General features: G+C 38.1%; 1 long non-coding RNA gene across 1 annotated transcript in view; it reads right to left on the minus strand.

Moving 5' to 3' along the window:
- Positions 1-24,854, minus strand: part of LOC125934953 (uncharacterized) — a 122,907-nt gene extending 98,053 nt beyond the window's left edge. The window contains exons 1-2 of the long non-coding RNA XR_007461583.1: positions 24,653-24,854; positions 4,290-4,385 (exon numbers count right to left, since the gene is read on the minus strand). This is a non-coding gene — a long non-coding RNA (uncharacterized LOC125934953). The remainder of the gene's footprint in view (positions 1-4,289; positions 4,386-24,652) is intronic.
- Between the last annotated feature and the right edge of the window lie 1,281 nt (positions 24,855-26,135).

Here is a 26,135-nt window from a genome sequence, read left to right on the forward strand (position 1 = left end):
ATTATAATGAGCATTTGAATGGGCTAGAGCTCGACAGATAAGAAATCACTGTATAGTGAGAGTCATTTTACAAACTACCTCCATCTCCAGAAAATTAGGCTTGCGCACTTTCCTTCCTACCACCCCATTTTTTCAACTCGGTTTGGAAGTCACGGGGCAGAATCTGATTCATGCCATTAACATCTCTTTGTTCTTGGCTCTACTGCTTTCACAAAAATGCTGTAGGCACTTCACTAAAATGACTAATTTACTGGAGAAGTTATCAGAGTCCATTCAGTTGCAACTATAAAATAATTCAAGTAAGACAATGGTGCCTGCTAGCACTCCATGGAGAAGGTTTGTCCCTGAAATGGTTTGACTCACCCCAACATTACTTATCCACGAAGTTAAAGATCTCATCTGGAATGTCCTGTTCGTAATCTATTTGTCATTGTTGTTACGAATTAAGAAATGAAAACAGATTTTTTAAAAGGTAAAACAAAGTCAAAACATTTTTCAGACTAAACTGAATTTTGCATCAGAAAATTTAAATATTTTAAACACTGTTTATGTTATATTTGGAAGCAAAATTACCTTCCCTGAGGTGGTTTCAAAAGAAGTGCTTTGTTGTTTGTTCTGGTAAGTGTGAAATACTCAAGGATCCATGTATATATTCTTGTTTGCCATTTTTAATTTTTAGAAAACTGTTATTCATGACGAGCATAACAAGAAACACCAATAAGCTGAGGCTTAGAATGTAAATATAATAAGATAGAAATTGCCATGTTTGCCATTACTAAAACAGTGCTGGCTTACCGAGATGCATGCCCTTTCAGTGGATTCTGCTTAATAAACTATATTTTACACTAACTCACCCAACACCAGTTGGAATTTTCTTCCAGTACTGAACTCTCAGACACTTCATAACTGATTTTATCCATATGAAAAAGAGGAAATTTAGTTTTCAAATAGCCATTCATTCAATAGAATTATTGTTTCCTTACAACATTAAAAACAAAGGGATGAAATTACTATAATAAATAGTAGGTGTGGAAACGCTCAAACTTTTAGCATCTATCCTTCTAGAAAATTGCTACTCGAAACGAAGTGAAGTAAAACGATAATAAAAGAAGACTAGAACGTAAACAGATAGATATGATAGAAGAATATCGAGACTAGAATAGTGACAGCATGCACTGCTTTCTGTCTCAAAATGTTTAATATTGTTTCTGTTGCTCCTCCCCCTAGTATTACAGAGCCCATGGAGGATTAGGAGAGATGAAACAGAAACATTGAAAGGGCTCAGAAATGTTAGCCCAAACATCAAAAGAGTATAATTCCATAAAAAGCCCTCATGCCCTGAGCCCAGTCCCCAAGGTCAGCTTCAGCTCTTCCTCCTCCCCCACTTCCCTCATCCTTTGCAAAAATATTGAACTGTTTCAAATTCTCTAAACACGACAGGCCTTCTCACATCTCCTTGCCTTTCAGAATTATGTTTCCTCTTCCCTCCCTGCTTCTGATAAATTCCTGTTTGACTAAGTTTTAGCCCAAATATAACTTCCTCTGGGAATCTTTCTCTTACTGCCCCAGAAAACCTAGATTCTCTTTCCTTTATGTTCCCACCATGTGTTATACAAGATACATTATTAGAAATGCTCTCATTTTACTCATCTTACCATAATTGTGTGCATATTTTCCTCCCCACTAAGCCCTTTTTTTGAGAGAAAGAATTATATCTGATTCAATTTTACATCCCTAACATTTTTTTTTACAGTGCCTGGCACGCTGTGGATGATCAAGACATTTTTTTAAGAATAAAATGAGAGAATTAAAATAACAAAGTTATGAATTCTGCCTGTAGTTTCATAAAGAATGTTTTGAAGTGGGAAATACAAAAGTATATATAAATAGGGTTTTTATGAGTATTTCTAAGTAGGGACTTCAAAATGGCAACTCTGCAAACAGTAAGAATTGTCATGAGACCAAAGTCAATACAGGAAGAAGGAAAGAGGTCGCAAAACTGACCCATAGGAGCTCTACGTTTTACAAATTTTAGAGGTAAGTAAAGAAGGAGAAAGAGTCAACCATAAAAGAGGTAAGAATAACACTGGGAATTGTCCAGGAAGCCAAGTAAAGATTTGTTCATGGGGGAAGAAATGGTCACCTCAGTGAAATGTTGCTAAGAAATAGAATAAAATTAGCACATAGACGTGTCCCCTGGACTGGACCATATGGAGACTTCTGGTGACTTTGACAAGAGCAATTTGTTTTCAGTGGTGGGATGAAAACTAGATTAGATTAGAGATTAAATGGAAATGCAGACAGCACACACAATTAAATATTTGAGACGTTTGGTTTAGAAAGAGAAGAGAGAAATGGGAAGGCTTAGTCGAAAGAAACATGAAGCCAAGAAAGAAGTGTTTTTAGTACAGAAGATATAAATGATCCATTAGACAGGGAAAGATTGATATCACAGGAGAGAAGAGATAACTAAAGAGACACGACTGTAAGTATTTGGGAGGAGATGGGGTCCGGAGCACAAGTAAAGATTTTGGCTGTTGGTCAGAGTAGGTTCACTCTACCCACAAAAGAGGGAAGAAGAAGCTGGGTGTGGAAGCAAGGAGGTTCCTAGAAATGTTAGCGGAAGATGAGAGTTAATTTCATGCCAAAGCTCAGAGTCCTATTTAACACCATGTTCTTTAGCTAGTGTGGAAAGGCTGCCCTTTTCATTTGTGTCAATCAGGAAAGGCCATGTTTTTCAGGACTCACAGACAAATTGCAAAATCTCAACAGCTAGCAATAACAAAGGTATGTTTCTCATTCACGTTATCATGTATATCACAAGTCAGTCATAACCCGGCTCCACCATGTCCTTTATCTGGAACTTTGCTGATTGGCACGTAAAGAAAAAAAGAGAAGAGGCAAACTATGCCCCTGGATCCTAAAGCTTCTGCCTGAAAGTGACACACCTCACTTCCGCTCTTATTTCTTTGGCCAAAACGCATCAAAAGGCCATATGTGCATTAAACAGGCCAGAGCTATATAACCTTCCTGTAGGAAGACACTGCAGACAAAGCCACAGAACATGGGTAAAGCCGTACACAACCTCCGACAAACCTTCCAGATAAGATGGTTCATTCGAGTCTTTCAGTTAAAAAGTCTCAGGCGAAGCTAATATCCCCACTCATCGATGTTTTGTCCTGTGATTACCTATGCTCCACATCCATGCCCACTGGACTGAAATGACTAGAACGACCAGTGTATTTAGAACCTTCTCTGGGCGACTGCCACCACCTAACCTGCCATTCCAGCTGTGTCTCATTCGTCCCAATGGTGGGTGATCTCAGACAATTTCTGCCATTCTCTCATTCAGTCCATAGGACCCACGCCTTCCATAAAGTAAACTGCTCTACTTTCTACACGATTAAATGGTAAAATAGACTCTTTCTGATGACATTCACATGGCTGAATCCTAGATGTAAGAAAACTGTAGGGAACATTACGTGTGAAATCAGGGTGTTGGCTCCTAAACTGAATTAAGTACCCACTGTATTTTACAATTAAAAGGATTTTTGTCTTTCCTGGAGAAGGAAGAAATGCTTATGAGAAATTCTATCTTTCAAAAGAATTGTGCCTAAGTTGTGCCCTTGTTATTCAAAACAGAATAACCAGTAGGGGAAAAAAAAAAAAAAACTATCACGTTGTTAATTAACTAGATGATTGCAAAGGATGGACACGATGGGGAAACGTCATGAGATGAAGCCTTGCTCTGCTAAGGTTCAAAATGCAGACAGATAATTTTAAGTTGTAGAATTCAATGACAGATAAGAGAAAGAAAGCAAGGTTGAACTAGTTCATCTATACATGAAAAAGTGTAAGGCTTCCATAGCCTTCCATAAATTACAACAGCCTCATTAGTAACTGACCAGCATAGCAATAAGATAGCAGCAAATTTTCTAGCGAACGTGGTTTACCATTTAAACAAAGTTCTTCATGGTGTTTTCCTATATTTAAAATGATTCCTGTCCAGGGCATATTGCTACTTTGTATTCCTCTTGATATTTTCATTTAAAAGAGAGCCGCTGTGCAAAATAATGTCCTTGTCTGTCCCTTCCTCATACAAACCTCCAATCAAATTTAATAAAGCTAGTTTGATACAATGCCAGCCTACACTTGGTTTACCCTTGGTCGACTTTAATAGGGTCAAAAATATTTTCGCATTGGCAGTGTACGCATTAATCATTTTTCCAGAGGATTTAGAAAATTGGAAGAGACAAGGCCAAGCAAAATTTTAAATTAATTGGGCCTACCCCAGCCTTCCAGGGTCACCTTGTGGCAGTTGTCCCACATTTTCCAGGTCACGGAGTTCCTGTGTTTCCTACAGCTGCCATGAGGAGAGATCCAGGCTGTGGGCACACAAAGGTGAAAGAATTTCCCTCAGAAAGTGCGAATTTTCCTACGGCAACCACAACAATTGCAGTTTCCAGATTGTCGCCAGACACCCGCCACTTAAATAATGCATGCTCGGCTGACGCCTCCACTTGTGCATTTTCTAATCGAGTAGTCAGGAAAATTTGCAAACACTCTGTCATTTACCATAAATCCGCTGCCTACTTATAACCACAGAGTAATTAATTTTAGTACTGCTGAGAATTATTAATTTCAGCCAGAAAAACCTGTTTTCACTCTCGCTATATCCCCCCCCCTTTCTTTTTTCTCCACCGATACTCATCAAAAGGTTGAAGCAGTTTTCTTACGAGGGAAGGTTTATTCAGAGTGATGTTATTGACAGTCTGCAGGATAGCAAGAACGGAATCTGTATTTCTGGTTCTAATCCACACTCTTGTGCTCCCGCATGTCTGGCTGGTTCACCATGTGAATGAAAGTGGCAACATAAAGTTTTTTCATGACAGTAGTGATACAGCGGCCCTTAAGCCTCACTGTGTGATAAACAACCCATCTCATGGTCTGGTTCTTCTAAGAGAAGGTAGCAATGGGCTACGCCCTCCACGCGGAAAATACTTTGAGCCTTTTGAGCAAATTAGCAAATATTTTTCACTTGCTTAAACAATCTTGGCATTTCGCAGAAGAGAGAGTAAGAATCTTCACCAAGGATAAAAATAACTTGTGGAATACACAATTACGAATACACTGGTATGAAACTCTCAGCAATCACGTGTATATCTAACATACACAGAATGAAAATGGAGCATTAAATATGGTGCGTTTTAACTTGGTAACGCTAAATCTGGCACTCTCTCATTTGATATTAGTTTCCTGCTAAAGCAGCTGCATGATATGTCACAAGAATGTCCATATTATAAATACGTAATGAGCATGAGAAAATTGGTACAGCTTTGTTTGACTAATGACCAGATCCCTCCCTATCAGTAGCAGGAACACAGAGCTAGCACAAGTATGGGCACTTTAATTGCCATGGAAGATTTCGTTTCCGCTTTCCACTGCATGAGTGATCAAGAAAAAAATGAAGGGAAAGTAAACTAACATCTAGAGATGTAAACATGACTCACTGGGAAATCAGACATGGTTAAGTAAATTCCAGGATGTTTGTGGTTATCTGGGTCTAAACACTGCTGATAGCTCTGACTACTCTTGTTTTTAACTGTTTTTCCTCTGGGTGCTTCTCAGTCCAAGTGCTAAGACTTCAAAGACTTCAACCTCTTGATTATGAGCAGTCTGACTGCGGCGTAGCAAGGAAGAGATGTCAGTCGGCATTAATGAAATCACCTGATAGAGTGTAAAATACTTCACCAAGACCATGATCTAGTGAAAAAACTAAAGATTTAAAAGCAAGGCTGACTAGTCGTGATGCACAACAGGTGATGTATGCAAGTGTTGAATTGCTTTATTGGACACCTGAAACGAATAGAATGCCACGTGCTAACTATACTGGAATTAAAATAAGTAAGTAAATAAACAAACACACAAAAGCAGGGTTGAGAAAACCGGACACTGCTACCATCTGTATACTGCACCTTTTCTTTGCAATACAGTAGGGTGAGGTGACATGACTACTGTTATATTAAAATGGGAAGTTCTGAAAAGTTTTAAAAAGGCATCAAGTTACAGATACATAGAAAAAGATCATAAACAGGAAAAATATGTCAAAAGGGGAATGTTTTAAGAAAAGCTGCTTGGACTTCAGAACTACCGGGAACCTTGAGGCATTTGATACACGCCCTCGCGGATGCCTGCAGAGAACCCAGAATTCGAATCCTCAGTACGTGCTCTGGGCTCAGCAAGAGATGCATCACCCGGGAATGTGTTAGAAACGCAGACACCCGAGCCCCACCCTAAGCTACTGAATCAGAAACTTGTGCTAAGAAGATCCAGGAGAGAGACGCCTCGGTAGTTCAGTCTTTAAGTGTCTGATTCTTGATTTCAGCTCAGGTCACAATCTCACAGTCCGGTCTGTGGGACAGTGCTCTGCACCGACAGCACTAAGATTGCTTGGGATTCTCTCTCTCTCTCTGTCCCTCCCCTGTTCTCTAAATAAATAAGCAAACACACACACACACACACACACACACACACACACACACACACACAGAAGATCTGGGAGATTTATATGCACAGTCTGAGAAGCACTGGTCTAAAACATAGCTGTGGAAGGTAAAGAAATTTCACAGATATAAAACAAAGTATTGTGAAGAATCAGCTTGCCATCTTTAGTTCAAGCTGACTAATTACCTTCCAGGTCAACACTTCTTTACATCCCCCAAGTTTTCCACACACACAAAATAACATTGCTCCAGACAAGGATACAACGTACATATCTTCAATAAACTAACTTGTATTTCATGTGAAGGGTGGGCCCACTTGAAAAAGGGAAGTATTGTATACTTAACAGTCAGGCAAAGAAAAAGAAAACAACTAACATCTCTAAAGTGCTACTAAAGTTTCTGGTTTTATATTCCATTAACTTTTGTCTCTTTTGATCTGGCCTCTTGTTTAGAGTGGGAGATTTGGCAAACATGCCTTTGGAGCTGTAATCTTTTATCTTCTAGGTTATGAGGCAAAGCTCTGAATACTCCCAAACTGATGAAACAAAATCCATCTCTTTTTTTTTTCCCAGTCCTTAAATTTCCTGGGCTATGATAAAGGTTCATGAGAGAAAAAAAAAGCATTTTTTAATCACCATGATAAATAATTCAAACACTGTGTAACTAATCCAGAAAAGAACAGAGTTCAACCCCATTAATTAGTCATTACAAACTACTGACTTGTACAAGAGTATCCGTGGTGTTTCAGGCATAAAATATTAGGGAGTTATGTCCAAGATATGGAGTTAGGATACAGGACTTTTGAAAACACATGATTTTTTTTTTTTACTGGAAATATTTGTTACTAAATTGAGGCACCACTGAGATATTATGTTGCTCAATATTGCTCTTCTTTACTAATCACAAACATTTAAACTTTAATGCATGATATTTTGTTCAAAGCAGCACTGTTCTGATCTTCACTGTATTTTGATAGCAAACTGAATTCTTGTTCACAAGTATAGGATTTTTGTTTAGCTTCAGGCATCTGTGTTTGGATTACAAGAATGCTGATTGGTTCACTGCCGGGGCACCCAAAGGTCAAACTGTCCTTTGAAAAGTACTGTCTCTGTCTCTCTCTCTGTCTCTCTGTCTCCTTTGTCTCATTAATCAGAGTTAAAAGAGGAAACAGCAATGACTTCAAATCATTTAATTCTTCTTCAAGGATATCTTTAAAAGCAGAATTCGGTGTTGGTGTGAGGTCGAGTCAAGGCGAGTACAGATCACACTGGCACACTTCTGACAGGTGACCTGAAACCTTTCAAACTGACATCTGTCACAGAGACAGACACACGTTTTTTAGCTCAAGAGCTTGTTTTCCTGACATTTCATTTTTCATCAGATTTCGAGAGAAGGGAAAAAAGATGAACTTGAAAAAGTCTTGCCAGGGGCAGAAAATAAGATCAGGTTTTCTGCAGCTGCCTGACTCACCTTTAAAGGTTAGAGGTCTAGCAAAAGTGAACAAAAAAGATCTCAGTTTGATGTGATTGGATAAAAGGACATGTTATTACTTTAAATACGTTTCTGAGGCTTGCATAACCATTAGGCAGCATTACAGGAAAAATGGAATCAGAGTGAGATTACATATCCATTTTAAATCCCAATTTCAGAGTTTAGTCATGGAGTAAATCAAATCCAACCTCACCTATTCATCTGGCACAAAAGATGAAATCCACAGGTGCATGAATTTTCTCCTGAATTGAATAATCTCTTGCTCCTATGGTATTGAAATGGCCAGTGAAATTTAGGCAAGGTACAGAAACTCTTACCCTGGACTAGAAGGATAGCGCATTACAATAGTTACATTGTTTACCTTGACTGAAAAACATTAGGAAAATGTATCTATTGAATATTAGAGAAAAGAACTCAGAGTCCAAAAACACCTGGGTTATAGTCCTGGCTCTACTAAAAGTATGACGTTGGACAAATGACACTTCGGTTTCAGTTTTATCACCTGCAAACGGGGGAAATCATTCTATCTTGTGGAGTTCTACGAGATAACGTATTAGTATGCAGCCAAATATAAAACAACATATTGAAAAACTGACACTATATTATGCTCATGTTTTTTTTTTATTCTGGTGCTTAACACAGATATTCCACGACTTACAATAGGGATATGCCTGGAAATATCTTAAGGTGAAAATGCATCTAATGTGTCTAACCTACCGAACATCCTAGCTTAGCTTCGCCTGCCTTACACACGCTCAGAACACTTACATTAGCCTACAGTTGGGCAAATTCATCTAACACAAAGCCTGTTTTATAAATTGCCACATATCTCGCGTGGTTGCCTGACTGCTCTACTGAAAGTGAAAACACCAGAATGGCTGTACAGGTACAGAGGGGTTGTGAGTGTCTGCGCTGTTTGTCCTAATGATCGCGTGGCTGCCCGTGCGGCCACTGCCCGGCATCACAAGAGAGGATCCCACCACATGTCACTAGCCCAGGAGAAGGTCAAAATTCAAATTTTAAGGTACAATTTCTATGGAATGCAAATCGCTTTTGTGCCACTGTAAAGTCAAAAAATCACAAATCAAATCATTGTAAGTCAGGGACCAGTGGGTACAGTACTTTACATGAAATTAGCACTTAATAAGTGTGTCCTGATTTAAAATGAAAGGCAATACTTTCATTTTATTATCAGATCACCAATTTTTTTAAGTGAGTCTAGGAAATTTTTCTACGAGGAACAGCATGGATAAAGGTTGAGAGATGTATTTTTACAGATTATCTCCAAATATGGATACAGGAGCAATAACTTTAGAATTCACTAAGAGACTGGGCACATACGAGACCATATGATTTTCAAGCTCAAGCAATCAGGCAAATCAAATGTATTGGAACAGAATCATCCATATTTCCTAAAATAATGGCTCACATGTTGCTAACTAGCCAGTGTTCCTTTGGGTAATCGGATGAGGAGTTTTCAGCCATATTGCTCATTGTAATAAAGAATCTGAGGGGCACCTGGGTGGCTCAGTCGGTTGGGCGTCCGACTTCAGCTCAAGTCATGATCTCACGGTTCGTGAGTTCGAGCCCCACGTCAGGCTCTGTGCTGACAGCTCAGAGCCTGGAGCCTGTTTTAGATTCTATGTCTCCCTCTCTCTCTGACCCTCCCCCGTTCATGCTCTGTCTCTCTCTGTCTCAAAAATAAAAAAATTTTTAAAAAAATGCTAAAAAAAAAAAAAAGAATCTGAGAAAGTACTAAATACTACTAAGTAATAGGAACTAAATATCTTTGATCTAGCCAACTAATCGTAAAATCAGTCTTATCTTGCTAAGTACATCATCATCAAAACAGTCTCAAAATGCTATTTGTATTTCCTTTCTGATAACCCTTCTCCACAAAGATATAACACTGCAGAATGTCTTATACATTTATGATACTTAATATCTGGTGCTTTTTATCAAACTGCTCAGGTAAAAAAGTATATGACAGATTAAGTATATGAAAGGTTAAGCCCCTCAGGCCTAGAATTTGGGGTGTGACATCTACTCCTGCAGGTACATGGGGATCCGGGGTTCAATGGTCTATTGATAATCCTACCCTTTTTCCTACCTTATAATAATCCTATGATAATCCACCCTTATTTCAAGTCTACTTTTTAGCACACTTCACATGAATAGATACAAGTAAATGAAAACAATGTAGGAATATTTCATGTCAGAGAAATCTAATAGTATGTATTTTAGAATATGCAGCAATGCAACACATACTATTTGTTTGATCCCGTTCTTTCAGATATTGAGTTCTGTTCTTCCTTTAAGTAGAATCATAATCATCATACTACATGTTTCAATTCTTGCTTTTGAAAAGAGACTCTACAAAAGTAGTGAAAAGAACTTGGATCAATCCTTAAATCTATTTTTTAACCTCCTTAGGGTGTCCTATGTTGCTATTTTGGAGAAGTTGCCTAGTTTTAGAGAAGTTGCCTAGTTTTTATAGTTCACAGTCATTCTGTATTATTTCCCTGACAAGCCTGAGAAAAACTTTTTTATACAAATTTAATTTAGTTTATGAGATTTGTTCTGCATACTTTGGATGCTCAATAGTTGTTACGATAATAGTTATTTTAGTACTGATCACAGAATAAGGCTGCATGAAAATATTAATCTATATTACCAGAAACCGTAGGATTATAGAATCATCTAAACAATAAGTATATAAAACTTTCTTGCAGCAATTCTGTAGTACTTCTGTGATCTCACCAACCTTACCTGACATTCTAATTTACTTTTTTTAGATGAATATATTGTCCTGCATCATAATCTGTGTCTCTTAACATTTTTTTTTGCAATTCTCTTTTTTTTTTTTTTTGCGATTCTTGATTTCCAATAATAGGATTTTAAAAGAACATTTTTATTATTTTTGAGATGTATAATCTGTACATTTCTGCTTCCTTAATATTTATTTATTCACAATTATACAATACATTTAGGGACTGGACTTTACAAGTGTTTCTTGATTTCCAAGAACAGGCAAGACCCATTTATGAGACTTTAAAAGCCATTCTTTTTCAAAACAAAAAGTTACATTGTTCTAACGTCATGTGAACTAAAGTGCCAGAGTTCAATTTCAGTTCAGAAGAACAAACCCAGAAGATATGAGTGGGTTTCCAATTTGGTGAAATATTTTAGATTTAGCATCTGAACTGTAGAAGAAAAATGATACAAAGTAACACTTCAGAGCCTATGAACAAACAGACATTTCATCCACTGGGTGGCTTTAGACAAGAACAAAGGGCTGTAAATGACCGCTTTAGCTTATTTCCTCTGCACCCTACTCCATGAGTCACGAAAAGGGGCTCTATGGACTTGAGCAGGGTCTACATCTTTCTTTTTAAGTTTATTTATTTTGAGACAGAGAGAACGTGTGCAACAGACATATGGGGGGTGGGGGGAGGGTGAGAAAAAGAATCTCAAGCAGGGTCTGCACCATCAGCACAGAGCCCCATCTGGGGCTCAAACTCACTAGCCATGAGATCATGACCTGAGCCAAAATCAAGAGTCAAATAAATGCTTAACCGACTGAGCCATTCAGGTACCCCAAGCTGGGTCTAGATCTGATCAGGAAAACAGACCATGGCACAGTCATTAGAATCTATCCACTTCAGCCAGCCCCCTAGGTGTGCATCGCTCACGTGAAGGCAGTCTTCATCCACTGGTAATACTTTCAAAGGAGGAAAGCATGACCTCTACCTTCTCATTTAAGACAATGCTGCACACAACCTGTCTTCAGCCTTCCCTGTGCCTTTTCTTTATCCATCTTTGTACTCTGTCCCAATCTCTGGCTTGGCCAAGTAAGCGTCCCATATCAGACATTTTCTTCTTTAAAATTAGACTTTGTTTTCTGATTACATCAGCAATACAAACATGTTCACTGGACACAAAGAAAGTAACAGGCAAAAGCATATTTGCTTTCAGTCATTTTTTTTTCCCTAAGTCGTGATTTAAATACTTGAGAACATACAAAAAGTACAATTATGTATTCAGCTTTTTTTTTTTTTACCATACCATAAATATTTCCCTATTGCTATAAAACATTATGTTTAAAGATAATATTACTGGCTGCATGACATCCTCTCAATATAATCTCAATGGTGTATTTCATGTCCTTTCATCCATTTATCAATTAGTGAGTTTTCTTGTCATTTTCAAATTTTATGTCTTCATAGATTAAAAATTAATCACTTTTTCTATTCAAAAATATTACCTGATTTTTACTTGTCTTTTAAGTTACTTAAGAGTTTTTTGATCAGTAGAGGTTTTAATATTTATCTTAACAATTATATTGATCTTTGATTTTTTTTCAGTTGCTCATTCTATTTTTTTTTCTACTTTTGGTTTTTCCCCATTGCTTATTAAGCTTGGAAGTTCTTTCTCAAATAGCAAAAATTCACCCATATTGTTTAAAAAATATTATTTAATATGGCTTATTGCTGAAATGGAAAATTTATCATATTATTCAATCTACTTTTGTATATGTTTAAATGATTTTGTATTTAAAGTAAAGAAACATTCTGGCTTCTTTCCATCCTATAGATACTTACTTTTCCTTAATTATATCTTCTCAGGGCTCTGATGGACACAGTGTTGATTTGAAGTAAAGTACTAATGAATAATAATGGTATTATGCCACTTGCTCCCCAAGTTTGGTATACACAAGAATTATGTGGGGTATTTGTCAAAGGGGCTAGGTAGAGACCTAGGAATTTGCATTTTTAACAAGTACTAGGAGTGATTATGCTGAGATGGTCTATGGACCACACTGGAACTATGTGCTCCATATTTTAAAATTAGATAAGTGATTTCAACACATGGTGCTGGAACACTTGGATATCCATATGCAAAAAAAAAAAAATGAATTGCAATCCATATCTTTCACCATATATTAAAATTAACTGAAAATGAATCACAAAAAGAAAATAATTGGTTATAGATCTAAATGTAAAACCTAAAACTACAAAACTTCTAGAAGAAAACATAGAACAAAATCTTGGTGGTCTTGGGTTATGCAAAGTTTTCTTAGTTATGATGACAAATGAATGATCCATAAAATTTTAAAAAAGATTGGTAAGTAGGACCTGATCAGAATTTAAAACATCTGCTCTTTGAAAGACACTATGAGACAAAGACAATGAAAAGACAAGCCATGGACTGGGAGAAAATATTTTCAACCCATGTATCTGATAAAGTGCTTGTGTATAGAATATATTATATTTTAAAAACCCTTAAAACGATAAAAATTAAAAACTCAAATAATGAACAAAATATCTGAACAATTACTTCACCAAAGAAAATCTACAGATGGCAAGTAATCACATGAAAAGATGTTCAATATCACTTGTCATTAGGGAAATACAAATTAAAAAACACAATGAGATACTACTTACTACACATGTATAGAGTGTCTACAATTTTAAGACAGATAAAGATTGGCAAGGATTGAAGGAAATGGAACTCTCATACGCTGCTTGTAGGGATGTAAAATGACACAACCACTTTGGAAAGCAAGTTGGCAGTTTCTTAAAAAGTTAAACATACACCTACCATATGATCCAGCCATTCCATTCCTAGGTATTTAGCCAAAAGAAATGAAAGCATATGTCTATACAAAGACTTGTACCTAAATGCTCGTAGTAGCTTTAATTATAATAGCCAAAACCCAGAAATGCCTCAAGTGTCCATCAACAAGTGAATGAATAAACAAGTTCTTAGGTATGCATACAATGGAAAATTACCCATAATAAAAAGGAATGAACTTTTGATGTATGCAACATGTATGAATCTCAAAATAATTATTCTGAGTAAGATAAGGCAAGCCAAAAGAGTGCATACTTTGTGTTTCCATTTATATAAAATTCTAAACAATGCAAACGAATCTATAGCAAAAGAAAGCAGATCAATGATTCCACAGGGAAAGGGAAGGGATGGAAGGGAGGAATTACAAAACGCCAAGAGGAAACTTTAAAAATAAAGGATGTTTTTATTATATTAATCCTGGTGATAGTTTCATGAGTACACAAATATGTCAAAAAAATTAAAAAAAAAAAAAACAGAAATTTGTTTAGAGATTCTGAAGGATAGTGGTCTACCTGATTTCTTTTCCCTCCTACCCACTTCTTGGATAATTCAACCTCCTAGGTGGGCTATTGGATCTTGGAGCAAAATGTAACATGAATTCCCAAAACAATTGTGCAAAAGCAAACTGTGCAAAATCAGTTACATTCTGTTTAATTGTGGTTTTTTTGTCAGTCATGGAAAATCAATCTGCATAGAAGGAGATATGCCTGTTACATTTGGGGTTCCCCAGGAAGAATACTGAGAAAAGGGATTTCCTATGCAGGATTTTTATTAGGGAGGGTTCTTGGAATCAACCCCTGTGAAAGAGAAAAAGCAGGATTGGGTAGATAGAGAAGTCAGGCTGTAATGCAGGTCTAGAAGCTTCAGCTAATCTCAGAGACTTTCTTGAGCTAAAGAGACAGTACTATTCAGAGTTAAATCCAAATAGATGATAATGATGTGACTAAAAGTTATAACATGCATACTAGATAGCAATGGGTTCTTGTGAGGCTTGATCCAGTATTCAAAGGATGTCACCAAGAGCCCAGTTTCTTGCTGTCTGTTGTGCCTTCCACACATTAAGTTCCATACTCTGACTCCATTCAGTGGTTTTCTCAGTTTCTGATTTACATGACAGATCATGAAGGCTTGGTCACATACCTCACATCCTCCCACCAACAACCCCAATGGAAAATAAATCAGAAGTCTAGGACCTCCTACAGAAAACAAAAGGATTCTCAAAAATAATAATAACAATAATAATAATAATAATAATTAATTAAATCCAGCAAAACTCTCTTTACATCTCTTCAATTGGGTATGTGCCCATACCTGAACCCATTTCTCTGGTCAGGAAACTGGACTGGACTTGTTGGCACAGCCCTGAAGCTCAGACAGAATCCATTCTTCCAAAATGGAGGAGGAAGGATTTTCACAGAAAGTCTGTGGGTGCTATAACAAGAAGTAGATGGAATAGATGCTAAGACACAAACAAGACTAATACTCTAGCAGAACTACAACAATTTAAAGCAAAGGCACAAGCAGTGGGGCAATTTTAGGGACTGAGCCACCATAAAGGATACTTTTGGAGAGTATGTAGGCCATTTTTTGGCTACTCCAACACCATCACAGTTGGTGACCAGTGACCCCACTCACTCATATACAATCTGTTGTTACTTTCCCTGTAAGTAAACATATCTTCATCCTTTCAAATTAAAAACTATAAGAAATGTCAAGAATGAAAAGAAAAACATTTTTAAATTAAACTCTATTAAAGAAATGCTAGTTCAAAAAAGACATAATTGGGCTCTCTGAAACCTGGCAGCTCCCAAACGCCAACAAGTTTTTCTCTTCGCAAGTCTGTTCTCAGCCATTCCAAGAACGGAACGGAGAAGAACAGAGCTATATCGTTTTGATGACAACCCACTTCTAATCCACAGGATCATATGCCTTTGCACCCTGCTCAAAGGAAACTTGGCCTAGAAAAAAATTAGTTTCATAACAAACCAGCCACTCTGAGAATAGAGGTGAGAAGAGATCGGGTGGAAGAATCTGAGACGTGTTGAGGAGTTGGCGAGCTTTAACTGCCAGTTCATATGCAGCCTCATGATTGTGCACGATGACCGGAGGGACTTGGCTTCTGGTTTCTCAGTCAAACCCTTAATTCAGGAGTATAAAGGAACAAAATCTGGAAGGTGTGGGTCCTTCTTGTGATATATATATATATATATATATATATATATATATATATATATATAGTTTTGTTTTTTGAGTCACTGAGGCAAATACAATTATTTCCAGGAAAAGAGATTACAATGAATTGTTAGCATGTGAAGCATCACCATCATCCTCATCTAACATTTTGAGGAGCATGGTTTACAAGACATGCCAAAATCTCTCTTTTTACAAAGCTTAAAACCCAGACTCAAACGCATGGTTGTATCGGCTGATGAAGTTCAGAGAGATAAGGACACAGGGAGGCTGTAAAATTAGAAGTCTCATTTTGCATCACTCCTCTCCCACCCCACTTCCCTTTTGGTAACCATTAGTTTGTTGTCTAAAGTTAAGAGTCCGGATTTTTTTGGTTTGTCTCTTTTTTTTCTTTGTTCATTTTACAAAACACATGTTTACATCAATAGAAACTTCACCTAAGGCATGATGAAAATATATGTGTAGGATTGCTATGGAGATTTAAAGATTGTGATGATTTAGGAAATAGGATTTGAGACAAATGCCAAAAAACTGGAAGAAGGAAACTACGTTAGACAGCCAGAGATCATCCGGTCGATTCTCTTTCCCAGGAACGTGTCTCAGTGGCACTATTCTTGAAGCCTCTTCTTTTATTTCTCCTTCTCCCCCCACTCTCTCTCAGTAGTTACCATTTCAAGGAAGCTTCACACCCAAGAACTTACTGCTGTTAATGAAGCAAAAGATAGTAATGAAACTCAAGCTGGAAAAAAAAAACTGTTTTAACTAACTTCTAATAAAGCTTCTTACAGATTAAAGCCATACAGGTGAAATGTGCATAATGCTTACTTTCTCACGGTGCTTTGATGAAATAAGCAAAAGAACATGAAAAATTAGCTGCATTCAACCAAACCTTTCCCCTCATCACCCTGTCACCCAACAGGCCACTAAATACACTGGAGAATGATTTTGAGAAACGGAAGACATGCTCCTTTGGTTCTCTTGATTTTCTCTCATTTCTGTGAATTTAATTTTCTGTGTGAGCATGTGTCTGAGTGGGGCAGACAGATTGGTGCAGGGTTTCTTAAAAACAATTTTTTGCTCCATCAGACACAATATATTCTGAAGGAGAAGAGAGCACTATACCCCAGGGAAAAAAAAGTTTCCCCAAAAGTTTGTCTCCTCAAAACTTTACAAAGGAAGAAGACATCCCTCTTGGGTGATTTAATTTAATTGTTATGTTTTTTAACTTTGTTCTGGGGAAAATTAAGCAACCATCAGCTGCACTTCATAGACAAATACCACTTTTTGGTAGATAGAACACAAAACTAGGAATCGGAAAACCAAAAAAAGAATCCTGGCACAGCGCTGGGTGATTTCATCTCCACATGCCTGAATTTCCTGTTTGCAAAATGAGATAGAGCTTCCCACTCGTCACTTCTTTCTTGGAGATGCTGTGAGGACTAATAGTCTTCACTCTGGTTTTTTTCTTCCAAGAAGCAGAGATTTTTAATGGTACAAAAGACGCATCTTGATTAGTATGGAGAGGGCAACAGAGACATGACTGGGTGCTACATTCACCAGTTACAATCAAAGGCAAGGCATGTTCTGGGCTCTTGAGATGCTCACAACTCAAAGGGGCATCAGACATTGAAATAGATCATCGAACGTGGCAAACGTCAAGATATACATGGGAACAGGCCAAACTGAGCTGAGTCTTAAGAGGTAAGAGACCCTGGAGGTTAAATTCACAGACTCTAGATTCCAGTTCTGAAACCAGACTTTGAGCTAAGTGAACGTGGACAAGTTACTTAACTTCACAGTGTCCCAGTTTCCTTATCTGTAAGGAGATAATAATAGTACCACCCTCATAGGGATAGTGTTTAAAACAGTCAGTGCCTGACATATAATAAGTGGTATTGTTAATGTCATTGATTGTTAGGATGAGTAAAATCATGCAGGCAAGGAAAGGAGGCAGGGTGGGGGTGGGGGGTAGCAGCATGAACCACAGAGGCCCGTCAGAAACAGCACAAATGATTAGTCGAAACTATAAGAAATGTTCGGCCCCTAAAGCATAAAAGACCAGGCAGATAAGGCCAATGTGTGAAATTTATCGAGGTCTTTGCTATGAGCTTGACTTTATTTTACAGGCAATGCAGAGCCACTAAATGATTTCAAGTACCAAAGTAATGTGGTCAGATTTGTGATTTGCTAAATAATCAAATGAAGATAGTGACAGAATATGGTCAATTGTTTGCAAAATGGCCACAACTGTTTCTGTCCTTGTATCCATTCCTCTTTATGTCTTTGGAAGTGTTCCCGTACGAGATTAAATATTTCCCAGCCTATTTAATAGGGGTTGGCTTGGGACTTGCCTTATCTAATAAAACGCAACCAAGTTGTGTTGTGCCAATTCCAAGCCTAAACTTCAAGAGCTTCTATTTTCTTCTGTTGACTCTCATGGAACCCTCCCTCTCTACCATGGGATCAAGCCCATGCTAACGTACCTAACTACTTAAATTACCTAAACTACCCACCTATAGAACGAGGAGCTAAATAAGTAGTAGTTGTTTTAATCCATTAAGTTTTTGGAGAGGGATGTTATGCAGCAATAGCTAACTGATACATCCCGTACGAAATTTTTTAAAGGACTAAATTCAAATACTGGGCCTAAAATGGTTAATATACACATGGACATGCCACTGAAAACATGATGAGTGCGATAATAATGATATATATTTATTAGCAGGAAACTGTACATTTTACAGTGAGCTTTCATGTGAATTCTCACTATTATTAAAAACTCTTGAAATAACCCAAGACAGGTAGCCTTATTCCCTTTCATAGAGAGGTTTCATGACATCTGGAATCAAGCAATGGGACATAGAACTGGATTATGGGATTTTGATATCTGGTAGAATTTTTTTTTAAACTATATTAGTCTGCTTTCCCAAGAAAAGAAATAAAGATGTGATTTATTTTTTTCATGCATCTATACAACAACTGCTTAAGAGTTTTCTATGTGTGGGACACTGTGCTGAGTACTGGGAACAGAGTGGTGAATAAGTCAATCAGAATCTCTGCCTTTGCGGGGTGTTAGTGAGGGACATAGGTGGGTAAACGGACCAGTACTAAAAATTTGGTAAGTGTTATAATAACAGAAGTATGGGGCACTCTGAGAACTTAGGGACTAAGGGGAAGCTTTCCAAAAGAAGCAACGTCTAAACTGAAACCCAAGGAATGCCTGGGAATTGGCCAAGCAAAGAAAGAGAGAAAGCAATCCATGTGACGAGGAATAGCATATGCAAAGTCATGAAGCACTCATGGCACATTCTGAGAACTGAAAGTAATTACTCAAGTTTATAAGCTGTTCATACATAGAATGAGTGAGGAGAGGGAAGCAGGAGACAAGAGCAGAAATTTGACCTTACAGGATTCATAGAATTTGGCCAGCATCTTGAAGGCAATTGGAAGTCATTGAACATATTTTAAGGAAGGTCATGACATGGGCAGCTTTGCGTTTTAGAATAACTCTGGCTAAAATTTAGGGCTAGAATTGAGAGAGGTGAGGAATGAGTAGAGGCAGGGGGCAATTTTGGAAGTCGCGGCAGCAGTTCAGGTAAAGCATGATGATGTCCTAGGATGGGGTAGGTGGCTATGAAGATGAACAAAAATGAATAGAATTAGACTTTGTATAGGAGACAGACATAAGAGGCTTTGCTGTTTAATTGGATATTGGTGAGAGGAAGGCAGATCCCAGGTTGCTGCCTTGAGCAAGTTAGTGAGTGGTAGTGTTGTTCACTGGTTCACTTAAATGGGGGACACTGGAGAGGAACCACGTGGGGGAAGGAAATACTAAGCCCAGTTTTAGGTATATCAAGTATAAAGCTCCTGTGGGGTGTCCAAAAGCAAATGTCCAGTAGGCAGTTGAGGAAAATGGGGATGTGAAGAAGGGAGAATTTAATCTCTGTGGTCTCTTGAACAATTGTGGATACTTTGGCACAACTAGATTCAGCTGCAGCCTGGAAAGACCGCTTAGCAGCAATGGTCTGAGTGGGATGTGCCTTTTCCTTTGGTCCACAGGGGCAAGCAATTTGATGAGTGTCTTCTGGGGGGTTTATACCTCAGGATCAGAGCTGGGTATCTGCAGTAAGTGACAGCAAGCTAGCCTTCCTAAGCCTTCTAATCTGGCAAATGCATGCGTGTGGATGATGTGCAGGGAGCAGCAGTATTATGTTCCAGCCCCTGAAAGAAGGCAGCAATTTTATTAGGTTACCCCTGCCTCTCACCGCCGAATAAACTGAGATAATCTACACTAACTCATTTCATCATGAAAACATTTCTGTGAGGTCAGCACAACAGACAGGACTATCTATCCCCATCTCACAGGGGAAGGCACTAAAACTGTCAGTATCTTGCCAGGTCCCATATTAGTAAGTGGCAGAGCAGGGACACTGGAATTTCAGGTCCCCTTTTCCAAACACTGCATCTTTTTCTTTTAAAAGGTGGGGAAATCAAGAGCACGTAACGTATTCACTAAAGGATATTAGAAGAATTAAGATAACTTTCTCATTTCTGGTCTGGGAAATTTGAATATTGGTGACATCTCCAGCCAAAAGTGAAAACTTGAAGATAGAAAAAGTTTGACCGAGAGTAGGACTTCAGTTTTGAGCTGAAATTGCTGGGCAAAGAGAGACCAGGCCGTCTCTAACGAGGGCAGCTCTTGTCTCTCTGTTGCTTCAATCAAGGCCCATTCTTTGGGTTGGCAGGATGGAAGCTGGAGCTTTCCAGGAAACCATCTCCTCAAACACTTCCACATGCACAGTCTCTTTATTAAGAAGACAATTTAAAATGGACCACAGTATATTGTAAAGGCAAATCAGGTTGTTAAAATTAAGAAAAAAGGATATTACCTAAGACAGTTAACCCTGGCTCTAAATACAGCTCTGAAACACAACTTAAAATACATTTATTGTATTTCCAGGTTTCCCACCAGGAAAAGGGCAGCATTTCCACTCACTTACTGAGAAGTATATGTGTCTTAACTGATAAATGTGTTTAGATGAAAGAAGCCAAAAAGGGTTTTATTTATTAGAAAATACCATAACTAGAGCATTTCAGGCTATATTTTTCCTTACTACCTTTCTGACATTTTCTTTGAAGGTCGTGGAGATGACCGAGTGCAAAGAGGTTCACAGTATTTGGGGTTATTTATGCAACTTGTTGTGGACATACAATTTAAGCTTGACTAGTCTGATCACTGTGGAATGAGCCCTGGCTAAGTGGTAGGGATTAATCTGCCAGGAGACAGTCTTCAGTAAATTATTTGGTAGGATTTTTTTTTTCCTTTTCCTGATTTAAAACATTTTCTTCCAATAAATAATCGAGTTGTATACTGGAAAACGAAAATGACTGACCTCTTCAGAAAGTAAAAGAAAGTCAGAAAATGGAAACTGGAGAATTTTCCCTTCTAGTGTCCACTGAGTGAGAAAACATACTTATTTATTTGAAATACCAGCAAATGGGCTCCCACGTAATGAAATATTTATTGAAATTGCCACTTTGGCCCTCTACAGTTGCTGATAGGGTTTAACGAGAGTCAGGTAAGGAAGCCAGAGTGAAGGTATATCTATTTATTTATTTATGGTCCAAGCAGCTTCGACCATAAGGCTTACATTGGGAAATCATACAAGCAAGGCCATACATGACTGACAATAATAGTTATTTTCCATTTTCATTGAATCATTTGCCACAGCTCAGGAAAATCAATCTTAAAGGATTTCTATATTTACTTAGTTCAGTATTTAACCCTTTATTCTGTTAATACATATATATATATATATATATATATATGTATATATGTATATATATACATGTTGGTTTTAGTTAAAGTGCACAATATTGAGCACTTATTCAACAGATTTTCAGAGTTCTATCACCAATACCTTGTCTTTTTTGTTACTAGTTTTTCCTTAGTTACCTATTTGTTTCTCTAGCCTGTCTATACTTTGAGAATTGGTTTTATTTCACCAACATAAGCTAAGATTATTTTCTATTCCTTCTTGCTTTGGTCAAGATATATCTATCCAAATTAAGACCATATCTGTTTGAATTGTAACAATTACCCTGTGAAAGCAATTTCAAGACAATTCTTAAAATAAAACATCTGTATGAGCTACGCTCCGAAAGAATGAGAAGGCTCTAGCATTCTAAAATCTTATATACACAAAACAAAGACATTCTGGGGAGACAGGGGGGCATCTCTGCCCTTCAGAGAACACTGGGTGATACTGGGGCTGTGTGATTGTTCATGAAGTTCATCATGATTTATTGAGAGAGCTTGAGAAAGTCACTAACCGGACATTGTAAGAAATAGTCTCCAGCATTACTTAAAAGCATTCCAACATGTTTGCTTTTGCTATTTCTGGATTTTAGAAAGCTAATAAATTAATAGAACCATAGAACTTTAGAGTGTAAGTAGCCTTAGAGACAAACTAATCAAAGTTCTTCAAGTTATGAATAAGGAAACTGGGATCCAGAGGCATTAAGTTAATTGAACAAAGGCGTGTAGATAGTGAGCAGCAGAGCAGTAACTAGGAACCAGGTCTCTTGACTCCTACTTAGTGTTTTTTCAACAATTTCAAATAATTACACCATAATCATACACACACACATACACACATGCTAGGAAAACCAGCTATATACATGAGTCTAATAAAGTTTTCGAAGATCACAAATGATTTGAGCAAGCTGCCAACTCATGACCTCCATATGTGTTTCAAAGAATGTAATGGATGCCATGGTATGTTGCCCAGATCCACCCTCCAAGACTAGTCCCTAACTCCCCCAGCTTCTGGAAATGTTGGCAGTCAATATTCTCAACAGAGTCTCCTTCTAGACTTGCTTTGGCTGAAGAGGGCCCAAGGTTAGACTTTGCAGTGAATGACTAGGCAGTGCCAGGATATGAAAGCCTAGGCCCCTTAGACCAATTTGGGAGCCTTCCCAGCTCCCAAACTCCTCTCAGGCTCAGCTTATGCGTTTGTTGTCCCTGCACTCTGGTTCAACTTCTTCTCCCCAATCCTGCTTCCTTTACCCCCTCCTACTGGTGTTGATCCTGACAGCTGTACACCCCAAAATTCTGCCTTCCCACAAATCTTCATCTCAGAGTCTATCTCCCAGAGAACCCGACCGGAGACATACAGTGCCATGGTTAAGAGGGTGGGCTCTAGAATCAGACTGCCTGGGTTTGAAAACTGGCCACACTCCTTTCAAACCATGTTCCCTTGAGCAAGTTACTCTTTAACTTTTGGATCAGTTTTTTTTGTTTTGTTTTGTTTTAAATAAGAATAATATTAAGGCCTACCACATAGAGTGAGTACGTATTATATGAGTTAATCCATGTTGAAGTCGTAGTGTAGTGCTTGGCACAGACTAATTGGCAGTATCAGTCAGGATGCTAAAGGAAACAGATGGCACATTCAAAATAAAGGACTATTTACAGGGGTGTGGGCAGAGCTAAAAGAACCAATAAGGAATGGCAAAGCAGCCAGGGACGAGCAACAGTGGGAAGCCAGTACCAGCCCTGGGCCTGACAAGGGCGAGGAGCGAAAACAATGTTACAGATGCACAGTGTGATATATACTGTCTAGAGAGGTCTGGGGCTCCAAATGAGGCAACCTCCAACAGATGCAAAACAGGAGAAGAGCTCACCCCTGCCAGACCGCGGCAAGGGTGCTGGAGGATGAGGATATACACAGTGGGTACTTTCCCCTCCCACCCTCTGATTTCCTGTTGGTCTACTACTGGTCCAACGGAACCAGAAGACAGCAGCAAGAGATGCCAGAATAATCAGTATGCAGAGACCAGCACTCCAACCCTCTCCCTGTCCCCACACACTCCAGAGAGCAGGGCAGGGCAAGAAGGGCAGAAATGGATCTAGAGAATAAACTGATAACAGCCAGCATGGTTGTCCTCAAATACGAACTATTATTTTTCTAATTCCTGCAATTCCTAGAATACCTGGCATTTGGAGTCTTGCTGTTTATAAATACTCAAGCCAATCTGAAATTTGATTCTAAGATAGAATTGGATTCTTTAAAAAAATCAACCTATCCAACCAGTCCAACCAGCATTTTAGTACAATATCTGACACACAGTAGGTACTCCATATGTGTTAACTGATCAACTAACTGATTTAACAGAAATGAAATAAAATTTTCTTTAATAGGAAAAGTAAAGAAAACCCTTTGGGAGATACGATTTGACTTTAACATTCTTAACATATTTTCAAGTTACTGAAGAATTTTAGAATTGTCAGGGGTTACATTCACTACATTCCTAAAAAGAAAGTTAACAGATAAATGCAAGTTCGGATTGCTATTATTTCTCACCAAGAGAACGAAAGGTTGCAAGAATTAAATTCTGCATACAAAAGAGAGAGAAGACATAACCCCTCCCCATAAAATGATTTTATTAAAGGTAACAAAGTAAATTCCACTGATGGGAAGTCCTTTTTTCACCTAGGTTTAGATCTTCAAGGAATATTTCAAGGAACAGATAAGAGAATTACTCTTCCTCTTATGTAGGAAGAAGAGTAAGTAAGGCACTGGAGTTAGCTGTGTAACTGTGTATACCCCAACTATCCTTTCCGAGTTTCAACGTTCGCCTCTGCAAGAAAGGAAGGAAGGGAGGGAGAAGGGTGGGGGGAAGGAAGAAAGGAAGGAAGGAAGGAGGAATTTCCAATCCAAAGGACAAAATGATGTAGCTCAAGTCATATCAAATATTCAGAAGTGGTGGTGTAGTTTCCCATCTCAATACATATATGTTTATGTGCATACACTCAACTGCCTGGGACCTACCTGTTCACCATCAAAGAAGCTTGGATGTCGCCATTCAAGAGGGACTTGTCCCACTTCCACAGGGACAACGAAAAAATTAAAGAGATCTCAGAAGGGTCCACCTCTTGATTCCAGACTCTGAACTCTTCCAAAGCATGGAGCCCAGACCTTCTCCAAAGCATTCAACCAGTAGTTCTCAATCTGAGATCTATACAGTCTTTGAAACTCTCTGGAAAAAAAAAAAGGATGAAAAAATATGTAATTAAACAGAGATAGTCCACTGATCATAGGAGATCCTCGAAGTTTATGACCCAAAGAAAGATTAGGATCCCCTGCCCTAGGAATCATACCTAAGCAACCTCCCTAACCACATCCCAGCTGCTAGCCAATCCTTGCCTGGCCACAGAGGGAGCTCAAGTTCCCTCAACTAACATACATTCTACATTTGGTTCACAATGGTAAAGAACAGAGAGAGCTTTTATCCGCGAATACTGTGGCTTTACTTCCTGAAGCTTGAATATCAGTTTACACAATTCAGTTTTCAGCACATGTAGTCAGTTCTCACAGTCCAAAGTCCCTTTTTATTATTATTCTAGATTTTGCTGAGGCAAATCTTTTGATTGCCTGAAGGTTTGCCTGCAAGCTTTATGCAGTAGAAGTTTTAAGGCATTGGTAAATATTTATGAAAATCTCACTTCTGGAATTAAATGTACTATTTTCATGTTTTGAAAACATAAAATGCTTCATTAATAAAGTAGTTCTAAGATTTGTAAACTATCTAGCCTATTTTTTTTTTAATTCAAGTATAGTTCACTGGATGTTTCCATGATCTTGAATAGCATATTTCATTAGAATTTAAATTCTAAGTTTGGGATTTTTTAGGTAAATACCAGGAAAATTTCTCTTTAACTTGATTAATGTAATAACAATAATCCTATTTGATTATTAACTGGCATTTGCTTGGCACTTTTTTTGAGCCAGACACCCTTCCAATCGCTTTATAGCTATTAAGTTTATGTAATCCTCAGCATAATCCCACAAAACATGTAATATTATCCCCATTTTACAGATTAGAAAACCGAAGCAAAGAGATAGTGGTTAAGCAACATGCCCAGAGTCACACAGCTAGTAAGGGGCAGAACCAGGATGCAAATTCACACAGAAACAATAATAGCAGCCACAATAAAATTAAGAACACCTCATAGTTACTGAATATGCTACTCTATGCCAGATTTTGGGTTCAGTGTTTTCCCTCAACTACCTGATTTAATCCTCACTGTAACAATGTTATGTAGGTATTAATTTTAGCCCACTTTACAAATGAGGGAGCCCAGAGATGCTGAGCTAATTGCCTAGGACCACACAGTGGTAAGGGGCAGAAACAAGACTCAATCCAGGTCGGCTGACTCCACAGCTTGGTTTTGTCATTACAATGTTACAGAGATCTCAGTAAAGGAGGGTTGTCAGTCTGTGTCAGACCGAACAGCACCAAAGTTTGCTAAGA

This window comes from Panthera uncia (genome assembly GCF_023721935.1).
Source record: "Panthera uncia isolate 11264 chromosome A1 unlocalized genomic scaffold, Puncia_PCG_1.0 HiC_scaffold_17, whole genome shotgun sequence".
Lineage (NCBI taxonomy): Eukaryota > Metazoa > Chordata > Mammalia > Carnivora > Felidae > Panthera > Panthera uncia.